Raw genomic sequence first — 25544 nt, 5'->3', positions numbered from 1 at the left:
TTGTCAATCAAATTTGCCGTGATCTGTGTTTTTACGCATCCATTCAAACTTTCCAATCCAACCGTTACCGGCACTGTTTGTAAATTTTCCTGCTTACCATTTAATGTGTTCACAGTCATACTATATGAATTTCCATCTACTGGTAACTCTAATTCAGCTATAACACTTGAATTTATGTAACTTTGTGTACTACCATCATCTAGAAGAGCATTGACTTCCAATTTCTTTCCATTAGCTTCCAGAATAACAGGTACTGATCGCAGTGCAATGTAATTAGCTTTCTTTTCTACACTGGTAAAGGACTGTTTTTGTTCTGTTCTTTCAGGTTTGAATTCCTGGACAGTGGGATTAAATTCAAACTTGTGTAATAACCCATGATGCACTTTTCCACAACCATTGATTCCACATACTTTTGTCCTTCTACATTCTTTTCCAGCATGGTTGTCACCCAAACAACGAAAACATAATCTCAATAACTTGGCTTTGTTCCATCTTTATTCGACAGGGAGACTTTTCATAACGTCACAATCCCATGTTCCATGATTTGCACTACATAATTTACATGACCTTTCCTTTTTCTTTTCACTGTTTATTGAAAAATGAGTATGTGAACGATCTCTCCTTTTTTCTTGTTCATAGTTTCCCTTATAATCTAAGCCATGTTTTGTTTCAAAAGCTATACTATTGAATTCTGACTCTTGTAGAACCCACTCTTTTAAAGTTTCTACTGATTCTGGTTTGTGGTTTTTAAACACCCAACGTTCATATTTGGAGATCATGGATTCTGGCATCTTCTTCAGTAACTGGAAGTACATAAATTCACTTTCTAGATCTTTCTTATCATTTTCTTTCATATTAATTACAGCAATGTCTAACAGATCTGCATACTTTTCAATCATCCTAGCATTTTCATACTTCAGTGTAGGAAACCTATCTAGCTCTTCCAAAAATCGATTAACATTTCTACGTTCGCCTCCAAATTTTCTGTCCAATCTTTCTTTTGCTGCTTTGTATGCCAACTCAGAATGACCCAAACCCTCTATTGCCTTTAAGGCTTCACCACCGAGATACTGCCTTAACTGCAGAAATTTATATTCAGGCGTTGCGTTCGTACTATCAATACAAGTATCAAATGCAGTTTTCCAAAACCTATAATGTTTTTTTTCTGATCTGTAAAAACTGGAATAGAAACACGTTTCAACTGTTTGTACATATTAGCACTAACATCTTTAACTGATTTTGTAGGACTTTCTACGTCGGACTTGTCTGATGTTGTTCCAAAACTATGATACAATGTCATGGTTTCTTCATACTGTGATTGTATAGTTTCTATTTCCTCGAGGGTTTTTACCATTTCTGCTGTTCTTTTGTTATATTTATAGAACTCAGCTACTGTTGTAATGACTTCAGTAGCTTTATCCATGGCCGATTCAAGCTTATCTAATGTTTCTTTCAACAAGTCTTTTTCAGAGTCCTCATCTTCAAGGAAACTATGTAAATGGTTTCTTGCTCGAGTGAACCCTGCTTTGGCTCTCGATTTTTTTACCTTCAAGTCCATTAAGGACGATTCTAATTCATGATATCTCTCAGCATCTTCATCTAGCTCTTTAGCCATGATAATACAGTATTTCAACTCGTTATCTATCCAATTATAGTGTCTTACAGGCGAACAGTATCCGGCTAGTCAAACTGTCCGAAATATAAAGGGCACAGTATGAAAACAGTCCTCATTTCCACCGATACGAATGAACCTCGCTCTGCTACCAATTGTTCTTGAGGGTTTCCCTGCTTGTTGCCAGACTAGCAATAACGAAGAGCTGAGCTATATAACTATCATTTATTTCGATCTATTGCCACGATGTTTTTTTTTGTGTTTTTTTACATATAACGATATTTTGAATATAATATATTAGTATATCAGAAAGTGGAACAATGTTCTTAATTTTTAACCCATCTATTAATCGAATGGAGTCAGACTCCTGAACAGTTACCACATATCATACTCTTTCACTTGTATCAAAGGGTTTTATCTAAACACGGATTCGTTTTCAAACTTGAAATTGTAACAAATCATAAATGAAAGTTTCAATGTTTCAAACTGCACAGAACCATACTTCATTTCTGATGCTTGTTATTTCTGCGGGGTTTTTTTTTGTATTTTTTTAGGTTCTTTTTTTCATCTTGATATAATTTTATATTTCTGCAAATATATACACCCCTAAACAAATGCTTACACATAGATATAATAATGTTTTAACTTATTCTATACGTAACTACTTATTTCATTGTAATAATTAACTCTTACACATTTCTTCTATTTGTCTATTAGTAAAATTTAAAAACAGAATACAAAATATCGTTTTTCTTTCCACTATTCAAAACAGAATTTTATTTCATGCTTGAATTTGTATTAGATCACGTATTAACGCTTACAATCAACACTCTAGTGAATACTTTTAATACATACATCAATGCTTGAAGCAGTATTTATTTGTATCTATTTCTTTATAGTGTCATACACTATCCTAAGTGCACGGGCTATATCAGCTTGATCGAAGATGTATTCATTATTTTTCGACCGTGTGAAAGATATTTTCACACTTTGCGCAGCTTCAAACCAGGTGAAAGAAGGCGTCCATCCGATTTCTCGCAATAATGACATTATTTTTCTTGTATTATCCGTCAGTTTGAAGTGTATAATCTTGCAATAATGTTTCCCTGAAACAAAGATGTTACATTAAAACCAAGCATATCAACTATTATACCAGAACCAGTCCTATCCTATTTCTACGCAGCATTGAAAAAGCGCGAACCAATATTGTTTTAGGACTGCTGCAAATTATACATGGTAAATTACTATAACTAAAATGATACTTTTCTGAATTTGTGACCAAATCTTCAAAATGATACAATTTGCATTGCAATTCTGGTACAGATGATTGCAAAGCTACTTCAAAAAGAAAATAAAATACATAGACACGTTACATAAATATATAGGATTTTAGTACGCAAAAGGATTGACCTATTATATTTAAAATAGCATGACAGCTTCATTATATTTTTCAACATTTTTGCCAATATAAAACTGAAAGAGGACTGACCAAAGTGGTGCAATTCCGACAGAGGTGATTGCATGAATCATCGTTATAAAATCCAAATTAGGTAGTTAAACGTTTAATTAAATATATCAGCTAAAGGTATCAGTAACATAACTGGATATAAATAGCATTTGAAGAAATATATAATATCAGGAATCGGGACGACATGGAACCGGATGATTGAAGGACAGACAACATGGCAAAATAGAAACACCCTATTCACCAGGGTAAAACATCGTGAACATGCGATGCTCCAAACCCTTAACAACATTGAATCAAACTAAAGACGAATTTAATCGAGTGCACCCAAAATATGTTTATAAATGTTAAATCAATGACGTTTGTACATGAACCATTGATTAGCAGAATTATTACTTTTATTTTGAGCGCAGATTAATACACAAGTACGAAAGATGCTGCAAGATGCAGCAAAGGGAAACACAGTGCTAAACAAAGCAGTGTACGTAGTACTGATAAAAGAGATGCTATAACGATACTGGTGTCTTTGTTGTAGACCCTAGGCAAACAGACAGTCAGGTGGATTTCACGAATGTTGGTGAAGAAACATAATTGCATTTGTAGTGTGAGCAGAACTTTTGTTGTTGTATTTAGTGACCTAATTATTGACTGATCATGACCCTCACGCGAAACTGACCTCTTAGTTTCGGTATATGGAATGAAATGTATAGTATACACACGGTTGTGCTTAAGTTCAGACTTAGTAGTTGTTCATCCGAAATGACTGAGTTTCAAACTTAGCTCAGATGTTATCAAGACCATTATTCTGATAAACGTCTAATCAGGAATGTGGGCTCTATTTGATAATTTCAAGTTTATTGATGATGAAGGAATAAGATGTACACAATGAATGCAACACAACAAACATCATTTTATACCGCCTAGGGGCGTGAAACTCACAGTTTATAAAGAAAGAAGAAAAATAATAATCCAAGATTTATATGCTGACGATTACGTCTGTGTATTTACTTAGAGGGTATTGTTGTTGTTGTTGCTTTTCTTCAGTTTCAACTTCTGAATAGGAGCAATGAATATTGAACAAACAGATCGTTACTAGAGAAACCTTTACCACTACATACAGTTATATACTGATCAACTGGTATTTTGGAAGGACAAACAGTCAAAGTTGTGCAATCAGCCACATTTCAAGGAAGACAACTGTTCTGATGTTGCTAAATAGTGTAGGCTATAAGGCTGAAAATATAGCCGAATTGTGCACTTTTTAGAAGAGTTTTGATCTTTATCTAATACAATACTACTATCTATAACGGAACACTTTAGATGTAGAACCCACCTCTACCAAGCCTTTAATGGTAAATAATAAGGGTCAGAGTTATGCCCCTTGAAATCATTTATAAAAGGTATTAGTATACAACACCCACCATATACTTTTTTATTAAATACAAATTCCCAACATTTTATGCGAAATGTATGTCGGAGGAAATTATTAATCAGTCTTGGAGCTAAAAATTGAAATAGATATGCATATATGAGAGTTACGGCCCTTGAATTTGTAAAATTATAGAAAAATTGGACAACACTTATAATGGTACATTTAAAGTTTGATTTTTGAATAGTTTTGTTTAGCTATCTTTCAGAAAACGATGTTGTAAGTAGTAAATGACATGTTAATTAGTTGTGACGCCCGATTTTTATGCCCCCGTTCTAAGAAGGAGGAGTATATTGTTTTTCAGAAGTCGGTCGGTCTGTCTGTCGGTCTTTTAATATGTTGAACAATCGGTTTCCGGATGATAACTCAAGAACGCTTAAACCTAGGATCATGAAATTTGATAGGTAAGTTGGTCATAACCAGCAAATTTATTTGTATTGATTTTGAGGTCAGTAAGTCAAAGGTCAAGGTCAGAGTGACCAGGAATAATTAAACAATTTCTTGACGATACTTTGGAAATGCTTGGTCCTAGAATCACGAAACTTAAAAGAAAGGTCGATCATGACTAGCAGATGACTTTTATTGATTTTGAGGTCAGTAGGTCAAAGGGCAAGGTCACATTGACGAAGAACAGGTATACCGTTTCCAGATGATAACTCAAGGATGTTTTGGCATAGGAATTTTGAAAGTTGATAAGGAGATTTGGCACGACCAGCAGATAATCTCTGTCGAATGCTTGTGCATAGGATTATGAAAGTCGATAAGAAAGTTGGTCATGACCAGCAAATGATCTCTATCGATTTTTAGGTCACTTTGTCAATGGTTAAAGTCACAGTGACCCGGAACATTTAAACAGTTTCTGGACAATAACTTGGAAACGCTTAGACCTAGAATCACGAAACTTAATAGAAAGCTCGATCATGACCAGCAGATGACCACTACTGATACTGAGGTCAGTAGGTCAAAGGTCAAGGTCAAATTGACAAAGAACAGGTATACCGTTTCCAAATGATATCTCAAGGATGTTTTGGCATAGGATTTTGAAAGTTGATAAGGAGATTTGGCACGACCAGCAGATAATCTCTGTCGATGTTGAGATCAATAGGTCAAGATCACAGGGATCCAGAACAGTCAAACAGTTTCTGGACGATGACTTAAGAACCCTTAGGCCTAGAATCACGAAACTTTATCGGTTGGTTGATCATGACCAATAGATGACTCCTGTTCATTTTGAGACCAGTAGGTCAAAGGTCAAGTTCACAGCAATCCGGAACAGCTGAAGCGTTTCCGAATGATACTTGAAAACGCTTAGAATTAGAATCACGAAATTAACGAAACTTGATAGGGTGGTTGATCATGACCAGCGGATGACCCCTGTTGATTTTGAGATCAGTAGATCAAAGGTAAAACATTGACCCAGAACAGTTAAAATATTTTGTAAAATAACAAGAGAATGCTTTGGTCTAAAATCAGATTTGATCTAGAGGTCATTTATGACTGGTAAATGACCCTTTAATTTGATTTGATGTCAGAACGTCAAACGTTCAGTGCACAATGACCCAACAGGTTCTGTTCATTGTGCAGTTACTGAATGCATCAAGGGGTGGAGGGGGGCATTTCGTGTTCTACGAGCTTTTTTCAATATTTCAATCTTTCTGTCTGTCCGTCTCTATACACTGTCTTTGGCTGTCAATGTCCGACACATATCAGATTCTTGCCTTCAGCACCGTTATTTCAGTTTTCTTTCCTTCAGAAATATCCAACAATTTGTTCTCAGGGCCAAGAACAAAAAACAAAGACAAATATCAAACAGGGAATGCCACGTACCAAAAACGCAGCCTCCCCAAAACGAAACCTACAGCACGCAGACGTGGACACCACAAACACACACACATATACACATACACGCGCACACACACAAAGCCAACAAATGAGGACAAAACGAACAAACAAAGGAACACAGTGCATCACCGCCTTGGAACGGTCAGTGGCAAAAACACCACTGGGGAGCTTAAACCGGTTTATGGTGCGCACCCAACCTCACTCTTACCCATACTATGTTCCAAAGACACGGGACAGTGTAAATAAAATTAATCCCCTCCAGGTGAAACTCTAACACACGTAATGGAAACAAAAAGGCATGGCATGTAGAACACAAAAATGCTCGTGTATAAATATATAAAAAAACAAATCTTTAGAACCAAAAACGAATGTACTCAATGCCTTTTCAGAAGACAGAGCAACAAGAGAAACACCCTTAAGGGCCCGACGAAACAGGCCAGAAGACAGATATCAAAACAGTTCAGTCCTGGTAGGATTAAAAAAAAAGTTTAAACCTTCAGATCAAGGTCAGATGTCATAAACAAAAATAACCTTTTAGTATCCGCAACGCAAAGTATAAAATGTTTTGTTATAAATGAACATGTCAAAACCTTGTCTTCATACATGCATATATTGAGCTTAATATGAAAACGACTGTCATTGGGAATCTACAAAACGAGTCGTCAAGTGATAAGAGAGGGGGGGGGGGGGGGGGGGGGGGAAGAGGATTGGCCCTTGTATTTATTTACATTTTCATGTTCTTTATATCGACACTTACCGGTGACCGTGGCACAGTGGTTAAGGCGTCCTCATCGGGATCAGGAGGTCGAAGGGGGCTGTTTGTCATGGGACTCGTTCCGAAAAGGCGGTTCGTGAGCCACGAGCAAGTTAGATGAACGGTTACCGACTTCTATCCGCCCGGCCCTTCGCAAAGTGCTAGGAGTTGGGAGGCAATTGGTACGCATAATAAGTGTGTCTCATAATCCAAATTGGCTAGCCCTTTTAAAAGGGGTGACACGATAATAAGCAAGACCTTTACCCTTATCTTTAATAAAATAGACATGATTAAAACATCAGTGCCGTGACCAGCCCTGAAAAAAACACGGAGGCAGAATTCTTTCGGAAAAAGAGTTGTAACATAGTTACATATTTGTATTATAATGTGTGTATGGATTATTGTTTTGTAATTGATTTTATTTACTTTTAATGTCCATTCAATGTACATGTATTAAATGTATATTGCAGTTCAATTTTGTCTTAAAGTTAAACATGTAACCGGCAATTTGCCGGGTCACGAATTCTTTTTGCAATGTTGTAAACAACAGATGTTATATGTGTGCTACATCACGTTCCTTATTAACAGTTTCCTTGTATTTTTCATGCTTTATCACGTGTGTTTAAATTCATAATTCGTAACTTTAGTAATATGTTAATTCAGACGTGGTATATACGATGTCTATCTAATCAATATTCTAGCTAGTGCGTGATGTGTAATATCTGCCATGCCACCAAAGTAGATAAAAAGTATAACTTAAATGCCAATCAAAGATGTTTTACTGTAAGTCCTTTGGACGAGATCTAATTGTGAGACCCCAAGATACAGTCTATGTGCTATCAAAATTTGTGTTCTAAGATTCGTTATCCTTTTTCTGTTTTGATTTTATATGAGTAAACATGAAGTAAGAATATAAGTTGTAGTAAACCTTGTAACTGAACTTGTTGTTAGCAACTATACAATTACGGGTGTGACTACGCTATAGTGTTTCATATACAGGTCATCAGTTAATTTGAACTTTTTTTTTTCTTCAGCCATAGAAATCACGCGGAGTTGTAGCATATGTTAATGCAGGGTTATAGGGGCCCATCCTGAGATTTTGTTTGAAATTCCGCAAGACAAAATGGTGTATTTTTAGTTATTTCAGATAAAAAAATCTCAACAAAACGTTTTAGAAATGTACACACAACTCGTCTGCAATATTGAAGCTAAGTTGAGGTCTTGAAAAGTTTTGACACTATACAATACAATACAGCTGTGTTAGTTTCAAGCGATTTCAGACAAAAATTTGAGCAAAATGTCACACTACTTGCTTACATAATTGGAGTTCACGTAGAGGGTTGTGTTCGGGGTCAAAGCTGTGCATTTTAAACAACCTTCGAAAAAAAAATGAGGAAATAAGGTTAAAAATTTTGCCCTAGTCGCCTGCCTAATTGGTATACAAGTAAAGATGGGATTTCAAGGGTCCTCCGCAAGAGTATTTTGATATTATAAAAGACAAAATGATGCATTTTAAGACATCTCTGATAAAGAATTTGAGAGAATCAGGTTGAAATGTACACATTTCACGGCTGCATTACTAGAGTAGAAAATAGAGAAGGGGTCCAGGGTCCTCCCCGTGAAATTTTAAATTTATAGAAGATAATGGGACATTTACATCATCTCTGACAAAAAACCCTAGCAAATCAGGTTAAAGTGTACGCATACGACTACTCGTCTGTGTAATTTGAGTAAAAGTAGAAGTGGGGTTCAGGACCCCCTTAGAGAAATGTGGAAAATTCAATGAGGCAATACTATGCATTTGAAAGTCATTTCAGAAAAATGAATTTGAGCAACTCAGGTTGACAGGTTTACCATACTAGACTGGTAAATCGGAGAACAGGTAAGGGGCTCAGAAGTTCTTAAGTTCCACAAGAAAATGGTACGTTTTTAAAGCCAGATTATGAAATTGTTAGTAAAACTTTGTGTGATTCAGAAGCAAAAGTACAAAATTGAATGCTTATATGAGAAATGATTGGAGGGAAATGTGTGACTATGTTTAGGAGTTACCGTTGACTCTACAACCGCACAAGAACCAAAACTCAATGTCTCTTTCGTACGCCAGTGTAAAAAAAGTCAAGTCGAGATATCATTTCCATCAATATGTATATATGACTCAGGCATTTCTTGATGGGACACATCAAAATGAGTTTTCAATACACAGAAATCCTAAAATGGACAAAGAAATATTTACATCTAGGAAGAGGATTTGATTAAACCATTTACAAAAATACCTGAGTATACAGACAAATCAGGTAAGATATTTTTATCAAATGTATCTGTTTTGTTTAGAGCGAAAAAGAAATTTTATAGATGTATCAAATGTAAAAAAAAAAGAAAAAAAACCTCGTTGCTTAAAAAAAACACCGAGGAATCTGCCCTGGTAAACTGCTGAACATGCGAAAAACATTGCCGCGAAATTGTCAACTGATGTATACTTTTTTTTATATAAAACTTGTCGTTTTCTATTCGGCCCGTTAAACAATTTCATTTCGCCGATGATAACATCTGAAACTCGTCTTCAATTATTCTGCGATATACGTGATAATTTCAGTATGTGGTCATATGTAAATGATGTCATTGATTTATCTATGTTGGCTTTTAGGGTGTTTCGTGATGTTGCATTGGCGTGCGCGTGGTTTAGGCAACACGTTTCTTTGTGTCATCCTGGCACACACCTCAAACATCATAACAAAATTTTAAAAGTGTGTGTGTTGTTTTGGTATGCGCACAACTTGACAAAACAAACTGATAAAAATACACAGAACTCGTCATAAAGATACATTTAATATCGTATTTAACATAGAGCTCGAGTCGTTACTCGACTTTCATACATTTGATGGATTCTAAAACTATCGTGGAAAAAGTGTTTCATTTTTTTTGTACAGTGAGAAGAAAACGTCCGGTATGAGGACTGTACTGGTTTCTCCAAGGAAAGACGGCTTTGTGTGTATTGTAGCTATACACCGAACACGTTTAAAGAACCAGATTGTCTATTCGCAAAGAACTAAGCTAAGTTAACCGGACAAGCTTGTATCTAAAAGGGTTTTCTCTCTCTCTCCTTTTATCATTATTATTATTATCATTATTATATATCATATTTATATAGCACTCTTTTCATATAAAATATGTTCAACAGTGCTTTACATAAACAACATCTATATAATGATCAATACAAATGGTAATCGAACTATTATAGAAAACAATTTAAAATTACATTACGATAATAAGATACCTAGCATTTTAAATTTGATGTAAGCAGATCTAAACATGAAACAAAATACAATATCGTAAAAAAAACATTAACTGATCTATTCTAGAGGCTTTAGCGGCTTTTTCTCACTCTGTCCCGCTGGTCGGATCGCTGTGTTTATACTAGTAGAGAGCACAGACGAATAATTTCGCGCCTTGCTAGGCTTTGTTTGTGCTATGTAAAGCGTCTTTGATCATGGAAAGGGCGCTATATATATGTGGTACAATAATAATGATAATGATGTAACGTCATCCGGTTGCTCAAACTTACTTATCAATTATTTATCAAAGTTTCCAGCTAGATGGAAAAATGATAACATTTTTACAGAAATATTCTAGAATGAAATTGGAACAAAATGCCATGGCTCTTCAGGGACATATCTAGCTAATAACTATCTTCGTACCTGTAAGAAATGGCAACGGTTTAATTTTGTCTTTATAGGTTACAATGTACTGAATGTCTCCGCTACTATTTTCAATGTAAAATTACAATGCAAAGTATTTTCTTGTCAGCATGTCTAGTGTTACATTTCTTGCGAGATAACCCTCGTCTTGAGAGTCTATCTATAGACAATCAGTAAACAAAAAAAATATTGAGTTTTCCATAATGCTGTGAAGCCATGGTCACGTGACTGAGATACTTGATAAAACGATAATATTGCGTAGGAAGACTTCAGCAGGTACGTACATTCACTTACATTCTACCCTGCAGGTTCTACAAAAACATAGAACAACATAACGTTACGTAGCTCTAAATCATCTACAGACATTCAAGGTTGAGTACATTTTATATCTGGCATGTAAATACATTAACTAGACGGGAAAATAGCACTATATACTGACACAGACTACTTTCAGTGTTCAGTATTACCACAGAGGCAGAAACGGCGAATTACTCCCTTCGTTCCTTATTTGAACACTTTCTCAAGTATCTGCGCATTTCGAGTAGTAACGAAGTCGTAAAGCTCGCTTTGACACTTATTTCATATGAACGTCATATTGGCTATCATCTGCATGATTTGTTTATAGTATTTGTCAATATTTACAAATGAATACGTGCATACTTGCAATAAATACTATTTGTCACGGTCCATTTGTTTTGTCATAAGCTTCTGAACATTGTATGAAAAAAATTGCAATGAAATTGTCAACTAAAAAAGTTTCAGATCAATCTACTTATGCGTACATTGACATTTTATCCATTTTTGTATTAATTCTAGTTGGCACGGCTCCAACCTTAATCTTTACATGATTTTTTTACAAATTAAGTCAATGTATACATGTTTTACATGCAGAATTGCTTAAATCAATTAAGTTCGACACGCTCCAATAATTTTTCAACAAACACCAAACAAATATATGTGTCGCGTCGGCATTTAAAAGACAAATATTTGTACAAGATATTTTTAGAATTGAGCAAAAAATAAAAAAGTTATGAAAAGTACAATAAAAATCTCCACTGGTAAAGTTTCCTAAAAATCGGTCTAAACTTTGTAAAATAGTTCATGCAGCGATGGGTTCTACATCAAAATTGTAATATTATGATACAATACGCAAGAATCATACAAATTTAAAACTCTTCTAGAAAGTGCACAATCATCTGGCTTATAGCCTACACTAAAAGTTCAGCCTGTAAGAAACCTACATTGATATAATATAGCAAGGATACTTTAAACGTGTTTGCCTTATTGTTAGGTGACATTTGACTATAATTATGTATATCAAACATTAAACTCTTAAAAGTAATAAAAATATTAAACTAAAAGTATAAGACACTGTTATGGATGTTTGTTCCAAACGTAGGTACTGTGCAAAAAGTTTGATGTTGATTACCCAAAGAAGAACGGGTAAAGCCATGCTTACATTAAAATGACAGAGCCTGTACCGTTTAGGGTTACATAATCAATAATCATGCCTACATTAAATTGACACAGCTTCCTTGTACAATTAAGAAGTTGCAGAGAGAACTACAAACTAGCGACATGGTAAATACTCGATACATAACTTACATCAATCCTTATCATATGCACAACAATCCTTAACAAATACTTATACAGTAGTATAAAACCTACTCATATACTATCCAATTAAGTGGGTTTAAACTTTAAGCATAAGTTAACTGTACAATGCAATATCCGTAATTTTGGTTGGAATAAAAGGCCTATAACCCCCTACCATATTAAATGAATGTGGCAAATTTAATGCATACAATATAATAAATCAATGTTTCATCAAACTGAAAATGAAAGGAATTTCCCACGTGATGTCCGACACAAATTACTTTCTTTTCTGCTCTTTGTTTACTTTTCTACTTCTGTTTTTCTAGTAAAACTTTTTTCGCATTTGTGTTGTTTAATTCGATACCATTATTATAGGCCAGATTACACATTAAAAATAAAACTTTGAAATTTTGCGAATCGGAAGGAAACATTTGTCATTTACGACATACACTGCACACTGCACTCACAAAAAGCCATCAAAAAATACGCAGGCACAGAGAACGAAGGTTCATTGTCACCTCCCCTCAAACAAATGTTATTTTAGAGTTTTGTCATTCATAGACAATGGCTCTAAAAAATATTTATACCACTTCGTGTAAAACATCCAATTACCAGTATTTTATCAGTTATAAATCTTTTATATAAACATTTGTATTTGACCTCAGTTAGAATTATTTTTAGAAATGTGACATTTTTTCATAGTTCCCGCTGAAGGAAACACATCAGTCTGGACCTGACTTCGTTATAGTGTCCCATATTTTATGACGTATTTTTTTATATGTTACATTAAGGAAGTTACTTTAACATGTTACACGCAATAGAGCAAGTTCTTGGCATTAAGAAATACTGTAATTTAATTATATAACCGAAATGAACTTATACATGCAATTGATTAAGATCAGACATTTTAGAGATAACTACTGTAACAACCGTGTAAACATCAGCATCGACATCACACGACTTGATGAATTTGGAACGTATTCCGACACTTAAAAGGTCGCGATCAGACTTGTATAGGGCTCTGTAACATCAACTGGATACGTCACTACAATATTTACGAATGGAGATATTGTTCGATGTGACACTGAAAATTTAAATGCTGTCTGTTGTATTACTGCCTGAATTTTAAATGTCATGTTTTCTTTTTCATGTCATTGCTCAAAACAATATTGATGTTGAAATGTACAGGATTATTTCATATTTATCATTAGATACCGTTTAGTCAATCAATAATACAGAAGCTACTCGTCCAAATAATTATATTCCAAGAAAGGTCCTAAGGAGGGTCGATACCTTAATCGTCATGTATGAGACTTCTTTCGATTTTCATGAAACTTAGTCCAACTATAGCACTATGTTTCCTATTTATTTTTTGTCATCTTGGCAACAATACGTTATCAGTAATGACGTCACGAACGTCGCAACCTAGGGCGCAAAATTGCCCATATAGCGCCGTTAGGAGTCTCCTAAAATGTCTAATTACGATTTAAAATAAACAATAAGCGAAACTTTAAAATTTGAAACTTTATTTTATTTATATAAGGACCAGCGTGTTTATAAGTGGTATCACACTGCATTACAACGGACATTTATCATTTCATTGAGCAAACCGTGTTTTCTTATATAAACTTTTGACAAAAATTGGCAAAAATGACATCTTTCAAAAACTACAGGACCGTTAAAAGTCTGGTTTTCAGCACAAATGATCAATAGTAAATGAGCCATAGGGTTGATTGGTACCATCTCGGGGCATTAATTCTCATACTGATTTTTGGAAAGGTATACAACCCTGGAGTAAGATAATATTGATAGCAATGTATCAACGGTAGCTCTTGGTGTGATATCATCCTGTTATATACCTACACTTAGATACAAGGTCAGGTGAGTTTAAATATATCCAATGTAGACATACGAATTATGGAACATAATGCTATTCAGTTTGAATAATTGATGTATTTGTAACAAGTATTTAAGAACAAATAAATAAAATATTTCCTTAATGTTCGACATTTTTGTATTTGCTTCTTTGAATAAAATTTAATGTTAATTAGAATAATGATTATAAAGAACATCGTAACTGCATGGACAGCTATTAAGCATAATTATAGTTCATAATTAGATTATCTTCAGATAGATGTTAGACCTTGAGGTACTATTTCTTCCTGCCTTCCCTAAGGAATTCCACATTATGGCTTTCGGAAAGTAGATACTGAATGCTTTTTATTCCTACATAAATGCCGTTTGCTTGTTAGGGCTTTTGTAATTTACGGGACATTTAATACGTTTCCTAAAAACATTTAAAACGATGAAATAGTTTACACAATGATTAAGAAAAAGTGCATTCTGTAGTTTAATAACAGTCTTATTAACAGTCTTATTTAACCATGAATTGAATGTGCTTTAAAACAAGATTTCTTTCACGCACACGTTAACATCTAAATTAGTGTAATTTACGTAACAGTGATTTTATTACCAACATTATAGATATTTTACTCGTACTTATAACCCAATAACCAAGATGTTACGATTCTTCATACAATTGAAAGTACAGACTGAATAGTGTTTCTTATAACTATTTTTTTTTTTTGCGGTGGATGGAACTTTTCCACGATGTAATCTCCATATAAGTTTGTATGTTACCAAAACACTGAAATTTCTAAAGTGAAGAAAATGCCCTACACAGATCGTGAACAAATTATAACATTTTATAATAAGTATACATAACTTGTATTGTTGAACTAGATATTTACTAGAATGCAATGAATTACCATCTGATTGCAATAGTGCGAATTTTACGTTACAATAATATGTGTTACCGAAATCAGTACAAATCAATTATAAATGTTCAAGAACATAATTTTACATATATATATTGTAATACGTTTTAAAATTAGGTTTTTAACAAATAGAAAACAAATAGATACTCAATGGAACACCATGGCTTCATAGGGACACTATCATTCTTAGTTTAAATGTTAGAAATCTTCTGACACTTACTTATTAACAGATGACACATATATTCAACCATAATTATTTGACCTTCAACCGATGTTCATGTAAACAAGTAAAGGAACTTGCTAACAATCTAATCCTTCAACATCTGTTGCAAGTCAAGCAGCGTTCAAAGAGTACTTTCAAAAGTACAAATACTTCAAAGGTGTCAGAGAGAGGCATCACGGAAAAGGGCACACTTCTGTATGTACTTTATTGATACCATTCATTATATACTTAATAGAGGCCACAAATGTCAACGACCTGGATGTGCATATAGGAGTCTGGCACAAATGGTTGCCACTATCATTTGCGTCCAATCATCTGAACGATGCAATGTATCTACCTGCTTATCCGTTAGATTATACTAATTTGTTTTTGCTCGATTGTAATGAAAGCGTCAAGCCTATTGGTATCGCTGTCGAGTCCGCTTCCTGGAAAACCAGTACTGGAGTCAATAGAAAAGTCACCCACCACAAATTATAACATTTTATAATAAACATACATAACTTGTATTGTTGAACTAGATATTTACTAGAATGCAATGAATTACCATCTGATTGCAATAGTGCGAATTTTACGTTACAATAATATGTGTTACCGAAATCAGTACGAATCAATTATAAATGTTCAAGAACATAATTTTACATGTATATATTGTAATACGTTTTAAAATTAGTTTTTAACAAATAGAAAACAAATAGATACTCAATGGAACACCATGGCTTCATAGGGACACTATCATTCTTAGTTTAAATGTTAGAAATCTTCTGACACTTACTTATTAACAGATGACACATATATTCAACCATAATTATTTGACCTTCAACCGATGTTCATGTAAACAAGTAAAGGAACTTGCTAACAATCTAATCCTTCAACATCTGTTGCAAGTCAAGCAGCGTTCAAAGAGTACTTTCAAAAGTACAAATACTTCAAAGGTGTCAGAGAGAGGCATCACGGAAAAGGGCACACTTCTGTATGTACTTTATTGATACCATTCATTATATACTTAATAGAGGCCACAAATGTCAACGACCTGGATGTGCATATAGGAGTCTGGCACAAATGGTTGCCACTATCATTTGCGTCCAATCATCTGAACGATGCAATGTATCTACCTGCTTATCCGTTAGATTATACTAATTTGTTTTTGCTCGATTGTAATGAAAGCGTCAAGCCTATTGGTATCGCTGTCGAGTCCGCTTCCTGGAAAACCAGTACTGGAGTCAATAGAAAAGTCACCCACCACAAATTATAACATTTTATAATAAGTATACATAACTTGTATTGTTGAACTAGATATTTACTAGAATGCAATGAATTACCATCTGATTGCAATAGTGCGAATTTTACGTTACAATAATATGTGTTACCGAAATCAGTACGAATCAATTATAAATGTTCAAGAACATAATTTTACATGTATATATTGTAATACGTTTTAAAATTAGTTTTTAACAAATAGAAAACAAATAGATACTCAATGGAACACCATGGCTTCATAGGGACACTATCATTCTTAGTTTAAATGTTAGAAATCTTCTGACACTTACTTATTAACAGATGACACATATATTCAACCATAATTATTTGACCTTCAACCGATGTTCATGTAAACAAGTAAAGGAACTTGCTAACAATCTAATCCTTGAACATCTGTTGAAAGTCAAGCAGCGTTCAAAGAGTACTTTCAAAAGTACCAATACTTCAAAGGTGTCAGAGAGAGGCATCACGGAAAAGGGCACACTTTTGTATGTACTTTATTGATACCATTCATTATATACTTAATAGAGGCCACAAATGTCAACGACCTGGATGTGCATATAGGAGTCTGGCACAAATGGTTGCCACTATCATTTGCGTCCAATCATCTGAACGATGCAATGTATCTACCTGCTTATCCGTTAGATTATACTAATTTGTTTTAGCTCGATTGTAATGAAAGCGTCAAGCCTATTGGTATCGCTGTCGAGTCCGCTTCCTGGAAAACCAGTACTGGTGTCAATAGAAAAGTCACCCACCACTCCTGGAGCCGAGATCTTATCCACCGCTCCCCTATCTGTTCCCTATGATAAATCTTAAGTAACCCATTCTTGTGCAGAAAAGCTTTTGAGGGGTCGTGGCTTCAGTGTGTCTAGTTCAGTCGTACCAGCATCACAGAATGCTCTAAAACTTTGATGTTCCGATATTTTGGATGACCTTTATACTGCAAATACAAATGACTCTCCGTCCTCCAAAAGGTCGTCGGAGCTTCATGCCAAGAAAAAGAAAAGCATCATAAGTTTCAGCAGAACATGCGAGCTAAATATGTTGAAGCTACAAAACCGAAAACAGACATGACTTTAGAAGACAAACCCACACACAAAGAAGTGGAACCTGCGAAAATCAAAGCCGATTATGCGAATGTAAAAAAGTGATGACAGTTGTAGAAAAATTTATGTTTCAAATCAAAGCTGAAAGAAATGTTTCTGGACTATTCGTGATATTAGTTGTTGAACGCGCATAATGTAGACATAGAATTTCCTGTGTCCTTGGTGAAATACGGAAACAAATACAGACAAAGCCAAACTATTATACTACGTTGAAGGAAGTATCGAGCTGCAACAATCATACCATTCTATTGAAAATGTATCTAGCATCATTGATGGCGATACTTTCATAGTAGATTTCATTGCAGATACATACTTTTCCAAAACAATCTAGTCTGTCGAAAGAAAACGACGTGGAACTGCACCAACACTTCTGTTTTCTGGTCAAAAATACCAAAACATCCACAGAATTGGAAATATTTCATGAGCAATGATGACAACAAAATTCAATTATGTTCAGACAGCTTAATTGGTGAGACGTCAACATGTGTGCTCCGACGACGTTTTGGAGGACGGAGAGTCATTTGTATTTGCAGTATAAAGGTCATCCAAAATATCGGAACATCAACAAGGTTACGTACGAAATGTTTGTCAAGAAGAACGGCAACCAAGACGGCGTTCCTACGGCATAGACATGACCCTGTTGCCACCATATTAGAACCAGTCGGCTATCAGTTACTTATTCGTTTACTAATATTAATCTGCAAAATTTTACATATTTGCGTAGCTATTGTGAAAAAATAGGAAAACGTATTATAATAGACTCAAATTTGATACAATCCCTTAATGATTTTCTACATTCAGTTAATACTTTTGTAACTTTATTCATAAAAAATTAAACGACCTTGGTCTTTTCTTTAAGGTGTATATTTGGCTACATGCCCATGAGAATAGCCTTTATCTTCCTGGTGTTGATAAAAATTGCTGGAACTTGAGTGACAAAAAGATTGTTCTTGATAAACTTGTTGACATATTGTGCAACACTGACATAAACGAAACCAGTGAAACTTATGAGATGACCAATATTGACGATATCTTATAAGATTCAGACAGTGATAAAGAGTTATAACTAAAAATGTTCTAGTATGATGAATACATAGAAAATGTGGTTTACTGAAAACAAAGAATAACCTTGACATGATATACAATGACTGAAAATAATAACAGCAGCATATTACCGATTACGATAACATATTGTAACATAAATTACACTTTTCAATTCAATTAATTTACATGACATTTGATATCTAATTGTAGAATGATTTTATTGATTAGTTAAAATGTTTCTTTTCTAAACATCATACTAAATAACAACCACTTTATCATGTTTATATAAAATATTATGAAAATCTTGATTTTATGGTAACGTATTTTACTGCATAAAAGTACTATCTGGTATTATGCAGCATAAAAATGTTTACTGTCTAAGCATAAGAACATTGATACAGAAGTAGGCATGAGTATGCACCTTTTACACAGATCAGATAGTAAAACATCATGCTTAAACAACAGATTTTGTATTTTGCATCTACATGTGTATTATCACGTAAATTACAATAACAACAAGGTGACTTTGATATTAAAAACTAATGGCCTGTGAATAACTGTCTAATTATAGATTTAACATATCAAAACTAGTTCAGAAATTGCTTTGATTTAACGATATTCATACTTTTCTGTTCCAAACCCGCCCGCTTAGCTCAGTAGGTAGAGCGTCGGTCTACGGATCGCGGGGTTGTGAGTTCGATCCTCGGGCGGGGCGTATGTTCTCCGGGACTATTTGATAAACGACATTGTGTCTGCAATCATTAGTTCTCCACCTCTGATAATTCATGTGGGAAAGTTGGCAGTTACTTGCGGAGAACAGGTTTGTACTGGTACAGAATCCAGGAACACTGGTTAGGTTAACTGCCCGCCGTTACATGACTGAAATACTGTTGAAAAACGGCGTTAAACCCAACACAAACTAAAACAACAAAAAAAACTTTTCTGTTCCATATCATTTAAAGAAGTATTAATTAATTTCAAACAAGTAGGTAACGCACATTAATAGGCCGTAAATTACAAGCGCCCCAACAGCCAATGGCAGACAACTTGATTTTGTGAATTGTAGAATTCTACTGCCTTATACTCTATGTATTCAAACATGTCATATTAGTTCAAAAATGAGCAAAATAAGTTTCTAACTGCATATTACGAAACAATATTTGTGTTCTTTAATTATGTTTAAGCACTGGTCTATGTGTGTCTGTAATTGCAATCACTAAACGCTAAACAGGCAATAGTTCAACAACAGTTCTATAAAATACATACAATACATAAACTGAGCTGTTTGTCTATCAATTTCGAAGCAAATATAGTCAAAAATAAGAGAGAACCATTAGTTTGAAATAGAAAGTCTTCTTATGTATAACAGAAGTTTGATGAAAGTCTATTTTGGGATGGGGTTACTGCACGGCTAATAACTCACAAAAAGCTACCACAGCTGCAATGCTATCACATAGTTTCTGAATTGTTAGATGCTTACCTATCCAAAAATAGCATTGAGCTTTAATCCCCTCGGATGGTACCGCTGGCCAAAATTACTGGGTCTGGCTTATGGACTACAATTTGCTAAGGAAATGTCAAATAAAAAGCGGAACTTAACTTCTTCAGTTCTTCAAAATATTGTGTTGAGGACAAACTGTCCTTCCGATTTTTTTTACGTAAACGCAACATTTTATCGACGTCGCTTATTGTTTGCATCGTTCCGCTTTAGGGTGGAATGCACCTAATTTAAAGTTATTGGTTTCCGTTTCGAAAGTTTGTATAATTTGTATTCCTTATATAATGCTTATTTTACATATATGATATTCTGTAACTTGTTTTCTCTGCAAACCTTCAAACACGACCATTGACGTCGATTTTTTATGAATCATGATTTCACGTCTGTCAGACTGTTTTCGTAAATCGCTCGATTCATTCAACAAATATTTGAACCTCTGTATGCAGCTCGTCTGGGCGCACCAGATGCTTTAAGCACTGGTATTGGCAATAGAGGTAAAATGACCTCACGGGGTGCGGTCGTGAATGTTTGTTACAATCAGGCTGTAATTATTATCATTGCCATTAATATTGTTATAATAACTCTTATTATTATTATGTACAACGCCATTGAATATATTATTTATAAAAAAAAAAGCAATTAATCAAATTATTCAGTTTCAGGTTCAGTTTCAGTTTTATGATTGCATATGTCATGTTTTGTGATTTTCCTACATATCTGCGATATGTCACATGTTTAATTGTAAAGCGCCCTTGGATGTTATCATATTTCATATGAAAAGGGCGCTCAACAAATCTGGTATAATAATAATGATAATAATAACACTTGAAACATGTTTTTTGTTATATATCATAGTCAAGTTCAAATATTTTATCTGATCATAAGATTAGTTGCCATAGGCTTGCCCAGTTAATTGCCTGCTCCACGCAAATACGGCAGTTTGATTGAAAAGTCAGAATTTTTCATTCTTCTGAAATTTTATTCCACAGGTGCTATCTAACTGCAGGTGACTCGGATGGGGTCTGCCCCAAGATATATGGTATGCCAGGCCCACCGGTTTGTGGACACGCCCTGATGCCTATGAACAGACCCCAAGCTATGGACACAACTAGCCCCTGTGTTCCCAGGGTAGGGTATGAACTGGAAACTAAGGTTGAGGTAACCCCGACAGAAACCTAGATAGTTGAAAACAGAGGTGTTAAACAATTGACACTCTCTTAACGAACCACAGCACCATGCAATATCGCTATGATTACACAGCCATCCGGTATACCACAATGTTGTGCTGAATCTCTGAAGTTCCTCCAGGGAGATGTAGTGCCGGGCACCTGGATAAACGTGGAGAGGAAGTGGAGACCTGGCAAGATGATAACAAGCTTAACCTCATCAACAAGCCGGACGATCCCCCAACTTTTTACTCCAGAAACTAGCGAGCAACGTTAACCCTTTACCCTTGCTTTATGTACTGATGACATACTTGAATATGTCAAGCGGGAAGTTGATGAACAACTAGGAGGTAGTGACCATCGCCCAGTCCATCTTACTATGGGCCGTATAGCCTCTACTTCACCTAACATCCCCAGATGGAACTACAAGAAAGCCAGATGGACCTTTTACCAAAGTCTGAGTGATGAGCTCTGTAAAGACATCAGAGTGGAAGGTAGAGACATCAACCGGGTTGTCAAAGACTTCAACGCCAGTACTCTAAAGGCTGTTTACAGCGCCATTCCAAGATGAGCAAGAAAGGACTATAAAAACCCCCTACCGGGGTGATGAGTTGAAGAATATACAGGCAAAACTATCTAAAGCCAAGGAGGAAGCAGAAAACAATCCCTCACAAGAAAGTAATCTTTCTTTAAAGCGAGGCAAGGCCAAATTCCTCAGGCACAAACTTGAAGCACAGAGGAAGAGCTGGATAAACAAAACAGCCTCGCTTAACCTAGAGCGAGATGGCCAAAACTATGGAGATTGACGAGACAGCTGAACGATGAAGACACAGGAAAAGACTCAGAAAGTTTGGAAGAGAATGGTGAACTGTTGACGGGTAAATAGAAGGCACGTATCTCAAATCATTCGTCCTCCACCTCTGATTTATGTAGTGAAACTCGAAGTTACTTGCTGAGAATACAGAATCCAGTGTGACAAATTATCTCTGATACTCTTATATGATTGTTCCTAAAAATTGCTGCCCTTTAACAAAACTACTTTCGATAGGTGCTACGTAGTTCTTTCCTCTTTATTATGCTGTTTAATCACTTATCGTACGTATTTGGGGTAAATTAAACCATTGATTGCATTCATATTTAGTTATAATTCTTCTGTTTATGATGCACATCCGTTGTTGAAAGCTTATATTATAAGGTATAAATAAACGCTTATTGTTTGCATATAAACGTACATGTATAATCAGTCAATGTCAGGATGGCGTTCATTCGAAATGAATGTAGGTAATTTAATCCAATCAGTGGACGTTTTACATAGTTATGTCCAGTAGTACTACGTATTTCCTAGAAAAACTTCCATTGGATGAGTATATTCGCGCAAGCGCAGATCAAGAAGCAAGTCAAAGAACTTGGCTTCACTTTAGATGATTCTCAGTTCGCAGATGGAGTTCGAAGGAGACACATCGGTAATAATTAATTATTTAATTGATTGTTTGTTGCACTAGTCAAGCTGGGACTTTGGGATGATAATGCCAAGTAGACAATATTAAAGCAAGAAAAAAGGCATTCTTTAGCTAGATATATTGAAAGGCATTTGAGGCACGGGTCGCAGTACTCTACTGGCATTTTAAGAGTCATTTGTGGCTTATTATACTAGTTACACCAGGACATTAGACTGATATTTCTACAAAGAAGAGATAAGGGCATTCTGTGTCTTTATTGATCATAGAAGCCTGGGTCGTGGCATTCTGGTGGTTATTTTAGCTAGGCATTTTGCTGCAAATTAAGGTTTATCTACTCTAGATATTTTTATACATTTTAGTTATTGGCATTTCAAGTATCTTCTTTATTTTCTGATTCATTTATAGACCTTTTTAAGCGAATCTTTTTCGAATCATTTCTTTTAAATCACTAAGCAGATAGTTTGAGAAAAAATTATATAATACTTTCTGAGAATTTATAGGCAGTTTGCTAAAAAATCAATTTGATAAGTAGTCATTAGGAAAATTATATATATGGCATTTTAGGTACCTCTTTTAGTGTTATTGCATTCTGATACTTTTTCTTGTCCTTTTATGATATTAGTGTATATTTATCTAGGCTGCTCGGATAAATAATAGCACCCACCGAAATTTGTTACACCTGCAACACTGGCTTCTTAACTGCCAAACAGCGCTAAACCCAAAACAAATTTATTTCTTTCTTATGTTATGGCATATTTAACAGTTTTAACATAATGTTTACTCGTACTTGTGATGTCTAACAGGTTTCTAATGCTAGGAAAAATATTACATATGGAATATGTTTCTATTGCATGTCTATGAATACAAGGATAACCTTTCTTTACAAACATATCTGGAGAGCTATACGTTCTTTGCAAAGCTAGCTAAATTGCTAAATAAACCTTTTCAGAACAACAGCCTCTGTATAACAACTATACTCTATCAACTTTGTTCCCGCGGTTATTCACAGCCGATAAACTTTATTCGAAATTGGGTGTGTCCGACTACTATATTTCCCAAACGTGAATTTTGTAGTAAAGTTAAAAAATAATAATCTTTATTAAAACATGATGATATATTTACCTATAGTTTCCAAAGTTTTTTGCTTGTTGGTCTCTATGCTATTACATTTCTTTCTGTATTTTTACGCACAGATAATACGTCAAGAAAACATCGACCTGTGATGGAATACTGTACAGGTAATTGTTCAAATTAAGAGGTTGTGATAAATCAAATAAAGGATTTTAATTATATTCTGTTTTATTTCGACATAACTGTACATGTATTATATGCGAAATAAATTATATCAATCTTAACTTTGAATTAAGAGATTCCTTTCATTAATTTCTACTTAAAATATTAAAAATAATTTGTCTTCATCACAAGACATAAGAAATGTAATGTAATTCAGGGTAACGGTAATGCGGTAATGATTTTGTCGCATTTTGTGGGGGGCATGGGTAGGCATTCCACCTACCTGCGCAACGATGCAAAACATATGTGACGTCAAAAAAAATGTTGCGTTTAACGAAAAAATCGGAAGAACACTTTGTCTTCAATTCAATATTGCGAAAAACTGAAGAAGTTAAGTTCCCTTTTTAGCTCGACTTTTCGAAGAAAAAGTAGAGCTAGTGCACTCGCCCCGGTGTCGACGTCGGCGTCGAAGTCGGCGTCGGTTAAAGTTTTTGAAAACGTCAAATATCTCTGTTACTATCATAGCTATTGACTCGAAACTTAAAACAGCTATTTGCCATCAAAGTCTACACCAGGAGAAACAGTCCCCAGACAGAATTAAGACCCTTTTTAACTTAGAATTTTTTGTTAAAATTTTTGATAAAGTCAAATAGCTGTTACTATTAAAGCTTTTGACTTGAAACTCAAAATACTTATTTACCATCAAAGTCTACACCAGGAGAAACAGTCCCCATAACTCTGTTTGAATTTTGACAAAATTATGCCCCTTTTAACTTAGGATTTTTTGTTAAAATGTTTGATAAAGTCAAATATCTCTAATACTATCAAAGCTTTTGACTTGAAACTTAAAATACTTATTTACCATCAAAGTTTACACCAGGAGAAACAGTCTCCATAACTCTGATTTGAATTTTGATATATTTTTTCTCTTTTTAACTTAGAATTTTTTGTTAAAATTTTTGATAAAGTCAAATATCTCTGTTACTATTTAAGCTTTTGACTTGAAACTGAAACCGATTATTCACTACCAAAGTCTACACCAGGAGACACAATTCTCATAACTCTGATTTATGTTCCTTTTTAACTTGGAATTATTTTTACTGGCAAAGCTCTGAGTCAGAGTAAAGCACTGAGAAAAGTCGAGCATGCTGTATTACGAACAGCTCTTGTTTATTTTACATTTTCTTTGCAAATTGATCACTTGTGCTGAAAATCGGACTTTTAATGGGCCTGTAGATTTTTATAGATGTCACGTTTGCCTATATTTGCCGATTTTTTGTCAAAATTTTATATCAGAAGGAACACGGGTTGCCCCATGAAATGATAAATGTCCGTTGTAATGTAGTGCGATACCACTGATAAATACGCTGGTCCTTATACAAGT

General features: G+C 34.7%; 1 long non-coding RNA gene across 1 annotated transcript in view; it reads right to left on the bottom strand.

The window, feature by feature from the left end:
- Positions 1–2346: 2346 nt before the first annotated feature.
- The window catches only part of LOC123558803 (uncharacterized), an 84872-nt gene continuing 61674 nt past the window's right edge, over positions 2347–25544 (bottom strand). The window contains exon 4 of the long non-coding RNA XR_008370891.1: positions 2347–2718. This is a non-coding gene — a long non-coding RNA (uncharacterized LOC123558803). The remainder of the gene's footprint in view (positions 2719–25544) is intronic.

The sequence above is a fragment of the Mercenaria mercenaria genome, chromosome 5 (assembly GCF_021730395.1).
Source record: "Mercenaria mercenaria strain notata chromosome 5, MADL_Memer_1, whole genome shotgun sequence".
NCBI lineage: Eukaryota > Metazoa > Mollusca > Bivalvia > Venerida > Veneridae > Mercenaria > Mercenaria mercenaria.
The sequence above is the reverse complement of the archived record's forward strand: the minus strand, read 5'-3'. Positions and strand labels throughout refer to the sequence as shown.